Here is a 6,278-nt window from a genome sequence, read left to right as displayed (position 1 = left end):
TACTTCAGGTGCCATACATTGAGATCTACTCATCGGAATTGTGCTGGAGCCACAGCCGCTTGCTTTGTGTGTCATTTAACATACTCATCAACTTTTCATTGACCAGTCCATGACCCAGATGAGTTTGTGTTTATCCAGATCGAGTGTGACTGTAGACCTCCTCCAAGTGTCCACCAATACTAGCTGCCAAAGAAATGTTTGAGATAAGCCTGCCTGTCCTTTTATAGAGGCCCTGGAAACATTAAGGTTAAGCTGTGTCAATGTGTTCATCAACAAATACACTTGAATCCAAAATCTGTGGTTGTTTTGGTAAGACCACCAAATATGCATCCTCAAGAAACTTTAAAGTGCAACTGAAGCCAAAACTTTTTTTTCGTTTTGGATAAAGTGGCGAGATTAAAACCCCTGTCAGATATTTATTGCTGTCTGTGCCCCCAATAGGGAGGTTCACTCTCTGTATTTGTCCTTGTGACCGTTTCATCACTGAAACTGAAAGAAAATCCAAATTTTTTTCTTGTCCACAGAACAGCAATAGATAGAAAATGTTCCAATGGGGACACTATTAGACATGTAAATGTCTTTTTGTTCCCAATTGATATTTGGACAAATTTAATTAAATTCGGACATTCGGATGCATCCAAATTTCTGAATTTGAAGGCGTCCAAATGCAAACCGATACGAATGTACGTTTAACGAAATTCGGATCCGTCTGAATTTTGCTCTAAACTAAATTGGACATGTGACTGTTCTCTGGCCAATCAGATTTTTTGGGGGCTGTGAGGAGTTGCATTACAGGCAAGATCAAAACGAAACTTTGTAACGTTCCAAAATTAAACTTCGGATGGATCAGAAATCTGAATAACGAATCAAATGAAATTTGGATCCAAAAAAACGAATGAAATAAAAATCGGAATCAATCCGACACTAAGCAAAATGTCTAGATACTAGTTCTGCTGACCCTACTGACCACCAGGGAGTTTCCTCTTTTTGGAGGGATTTCACCCCACTTCCTGTTGTGGCTATTGGACAGGAAGTGAAGGGAAAACCTCATTGGAACACAGATGGCAAAAAAAAGCTGACAGGGGTTCTAAATCTCCTTTACTCTATCTCACTTCCTGTATATTGGACAGGAAGTGAAGGGAAAACACCTACATGGAAAAGATGGCAAAAAACAAGCTGACAGGGGTTCTAACCCATCTTACTCTATCTGACTACCTGTATTCTGGACAGGAAGTGAAGGGAAAACACCTCAATGGAACACAAATGGGGAAAAAGCAAGATGACAGGGGTTTGAACCCTTCTTTACTCTATCCACAACTAAAAAAAAGGCTGGGATTCAGTTCTGCTTTAAATCAAAGCTTCGTAAGTAATTGAGTTTCCACAATCATCCTGACCACCTGGCACCCAACTTGCTTTGCGTGTACCCACTAGATACCTTCCAGGTCATCCTTCTGGCAACTGAGCAATTTAATCTACCATATCTAATATATTTTGTACCTGTGATCACAGTGAAGATATTCCTTGGATCCCGGCCTTTCTCACTCCCATTGAATCCTCCTCTCTTTCTTTCCCTGTTTTTATTACCCTTTTGTTCCCATCTCACACCCCATGCGGTTGGAATGTAGTGCTGTCCTTTTAATACTGGTGCTGAAACTACAGCGGCTTTGAATTCCTTGTTTAAAATAGCAAAATAAATGTCTTTTGGCAGCTGCGCTAACCGAGTGATGAAAGAAAAAGAAGATTTACAAATAGTAATTTAACAAACCCAATCAGTTCCTTTTATTGTCATCAAACTTTTATTTAATTATGTACACAAAAGTAAAAAATTAACACACAAGAGGGAGTGATCGGCTGCCTGGATTTTATTGGAGGTAGTTAGGAGACTATCACGGGTTACTTCAGGATAAGCTGTGTGAAAACTATTCGGCCGGAATTTTTTGATTTTGGGCAAGAGTGTGAAATGTTGTAATATTATCAAGGGCTCAAAGGCTTAGTACAAACTCCCCTTGTCTAGCCAACATTATTTTTGCAGGCTATTTATCTAAAAGGCATTTTAAAAATATTTCTTCCTTATCTCTTGTAAAGACAAAAAAAACAAAAAAAAAGGGGCAAGAAAATAATACCTAAAGTAGTATTAAACTCTCAAACTTTTTTCAATAATGAATTCAGATCAAACAAATATACTGTACATTGTCCAATTTTTTTAATGTTTGCCCAAGTACTTATGGTCATCATGTTTCCCAACAGCTGCCTCCTATTCTCTCAGCTCAGCTTCCCTGAGCTTCCCGCCCAGTACAAGATCACAAGGGACAGAGCACAATGTCTCCAGCATCTGTACATCTACTAGGTTGGAGAAGGAATGAAGGGAGAGGGGAATTGAGAAGGCAGAGGGGAATGGCTTGCCTTGCTGTATCTGTGGAGGCACACACAGATACACACACACAGTTTACTAGCACACACAAGGGTGGCTCCTTAGGACCCTGCAAGGAAAAAGGGCAACCCTAAAAAAACAGGATATTAGAAACCAGCTGATTCCACAGCAAACTAAAAATGTTAAACTTCAAGGAGCAGCATCCATTGCAAGTGATTTAATCAGCATTTGAAACATGCAACATAACACAGAGCAGGCACCACCTTCTAGTGCAGTATGTTTATTGACCAAATGATGAAATAAAAGAGTAAAAAGGTTCTACTTACTATTCCTAAAGGAAACCAGGCATGTCAATAACAGAGTCCAAAGGTCCAAGATCGCTGTGGTGCACCCCAAGGGGGGGGGTGGGGAGAGGTGTTACTGTGTTTTGCGGTAACCAACCCCTTGCTCAGAGCAAGACCTTAATGAAAAGTGAGTTAAACCTTTTTATTTAATTTTATTTACTCTTTTATTTAATAATTTTGTCAATAATCATACTGCACTAGGAGGTGGCACCTGTTCTATTTTTCTTTGTTGCATGTTGTCAAGATTCCAGTGACTCCCTGGTTAAGAGGGCAGCCCCGTGGTTCCTAGCATTGGCGGAGTGAGCACCATTGGTTTGCGCCAGCCTCAATCTTGCCTATTTTCCTGCATACAGCATTTGAAACCTTTTGACTTTAATATCACTTAAGTGTCGTTCCACTTTTGCAGTCAAATTTTAGGCAGCCCCACTATATATATGTTATGTGTTCCTATTCACGCAGCATGCCTAAAAATCATTTGTAAAAATATATTTCTTTCCTTTTAGTTGTTTCTTAGGTGAAGGCCTTTGTGTCGATTCTAGGCTACTCTGAGCAGTTTGAAAATGAAAGTAGAGGGACAGACTGAGCTTCTTCTCATTAACATACAATGCTTCTAAGCCTTTAACAGAAACATGTACAAATATAAAGTATGTTTTATCCCAGTCTGGCTGCAAAAGTGGAACTACACTTTAAATTGGGTCACATGACTTCAGGTGTGCTTTCGATGGTCCTCCTTCGATTTTGCAAGGTGCTACCTGGGTGATGTGTACACTTTCTATTGGCTGTCGAGTGGTGGGGTCCCCTCAGGTTCCAGAAGACTGTAGCAGCAAAATGAGATCACAAAAAAGGGACTGAAGCTGAATCAACAGTCTCCATTATTGTGACGAAAGACTCAGCTGAGTGGAACATAAATTTGGATGGGGTTTTCTTAAAGAAAAATTGTGAGTAGTCAGAAGTGAGTTGGGCCAAAACATTTGCTCAGAGATTAGCTTGCAGGAGCAATTACAGGAAACAGGTCAGGTCATTGAGCTATTTAGGTGATTCAGCAAACTGCTAAAACCAGAAAGGTCAGTTTGCCTGGTCTGAATGCTGAATAGTTTGATGGGGCAAAGCTCCAACACTTCCTCGTAGCCACAGCCTACCCACCCCTCCTGTGTGCTTAATCTGTTCTGCTTTTTATTTTGCTAACCCATATTGCTTTGGGAATCCTTCAAATAGATATAAAACAACAGTTTAAAAATGTATAAATGTAAAAATTAAATTGGCCACAAACTATAACAGTTTTGCTTCAAGGCAGATTAAGGTTCGTATGCTACATAAGAATACATTTCCTACTTTTTAATAGACACATAACTGGATTAAATGACTCACATATCTGCCTGGAGAAAAATTTGATGTCAGGCACCATACTTGGCTTTTCACGGCTTTTTGATAATTGAGTTTCACGGCTATTAAATACATCTGGCTATTTGTAAAAACATGTACAGTATCTGAGTGTCCGGGGATGCACACTAGTGTGACAGAAAGCAGATTGGAAAACACAAACTCTACCGACACAAGTATCAGCTGCTTTATCTTTACCATCTCTTCCTAATATTAGATTGGATGTGCTTATATAAAACTGAGCAGTCATTTCACAAGGAAACTGAATTAATGTGTTCCTCTTAAATCTAGTAATGTCTAAAGTTTCCTTTATTTAAAGAGAACCTGTCACCAGACCATTCATATTTACTAAATTCTTCCTATAACATTATATGCTCATTTAATGTATTAAATGCATGTTATTTACCTGTATAATCCTCCCTGGGTGTAAACATTCAGGGGCGTCCCAAGGCTGGGTGTCATCCCGCACCCCCCCCCCCCCCCCCCCCCCCCCGCCGTGACGTCATCGCTCATGCGCGTGACGTTGCCGCACGCGTGCGCAATGACGTCATCGCGCATGCGCGGTCATCTTATTGATGCCTGCCACCAAGATGGCTGCCGGCCGAGAGAGGAGGGGACATTCACCCGGCGGGATGAGGTATGCAGCCGGGTTCCCTCCTCTCTCCTGACACTGTCGGGTTCTTGGTCCGTGACTGACTGCCCGACTCTTCATAAGGGGTGGCACCAAAATTACTAGATTTTTATGCTGGGTTTCTAAAAGGGGAAGGGTGGGTCCACTTAAAAAGCAGACATTGCATTTTGGCAGAAAGTCCGCTTCAAGTGGGATTCATTAGTATTCCCCTTTGCCCTTCACCTGGCTGCTACATAAAAGGTTATGTACAGAGATGAGGGGAGGAGGAGCTGGGTCAGCATAGAGAGTAAATAGACACTCCCAGAAGTGGAGAGGGCAGAGGGCTATGACATGCAAGGAGGGATGGAGCTCTGCTAGGGAACTGACTCTCCTGGAGTAGTAACATTTTCTGCCAAGTTTGAAGGCATGTTGCAAGTGAATAAAAAATAATGTATGGAAAGGAAAATACTGCAAGCAAGTATTTGAAATACTCAGTTTTTCTGTCCTTTTAACTTGCAAGTTTGAAAGCTGGTGAAATGTTCTAATTAAAGGCTTATTTATTAACTGAACAGACCTGAAGACAGAGTTGATAGGTTACTGAGGTCCGTATAATCAGCAATTCTTGACATAATAAATACAGACAATGTATAAGTAACATTAAAGGAGAACTATGGGGTTAAGGCTTTTCCCCATAGTTCTCCTTAGGGTAACGGGAGGACACAAACTAGCGTCCTCCCGTCACCCTAGGCTCAGTATACCGCGAGTTACAGCTCGGGGTATACTGAGACGCCACAGTATACCGCAGCTGAAGCGGATCCCAACAATTATATCTGTATCCGCTCAGCTGTGTGAGTGACAGCTGGCTCTGCCTATCTAGAGACAGAGCCAGCTGTACCCGCCCCCTCCCCCATCCGATCTGCCAGTCAGCCTCATAGTTCTCAACACCTCATAGTTCTCCTTTAAGCCAAAAACAACTACGCATTAAATTCCTTCACCTATCAATGGAGTGATAAAGTGACGATGGCACTCTCAGCCTCAACCTGCATGGAGATTTTCCAGCTTCAAGGACAACAATCTAAGTGCCAACAGACTGAAAGTGATGGTGACTAGGGCTGCCATGACTTTATGGAAACATGCACCTAGGAAATATCTGTTACACTTGCCGCCATGATAAGAAATTCCTCCAAAACCCGTTTTTTTAAAGTTGTCACCAGAACAGTTGTCCTTTTTTGGAAGGTTTACCCTCACCTCCGGTTTCCAGTGGAAATAGTCATTAGGACAGCTACAAAGGGAGAAACTCCACAGTGACACAGAGAACAATAATTAAATAATGTGCATTTGTTAATTTTAAAGCACCATTGGAAGTCCTGGCAGGTATTCTACAAGCACTATTGGAAGTCCTGGCAGGGATTCTAGGAGCATTATTGGAAGTCCCGGCAAGGATTCTAGTAGCACTATTGGAAGTCCTGGAAGGGATTCTAGGAGCATTATTGGAAGTCCTGGCAGGGATTCTAGGAGCACTATTGGAAGTCCTGGCAGGGATTCTAGGAGCACTATTGGAAGTCCTGGCAGG

Source organism: Nanorana parkeri, unplaced genomic scaffold (genome assembly GCF_000935625.1).
Source record: "Nanorana parkeri isolate BGI_ZX_2015 unplaced genomic scaffold, ASM93562v1 scaffold227, whole genome shotgun sequence".
In the NCBI taxonomy this organism is placed as follows: domain Eukaryota; kingdom Metazoa; phylum Chordata; class Amphibia; order Anura; family Dicroglossidae; genus Nanorana; species Nanorana parkeri.
Note: the sequence above shows the minus strand (reverse complement) of the source record.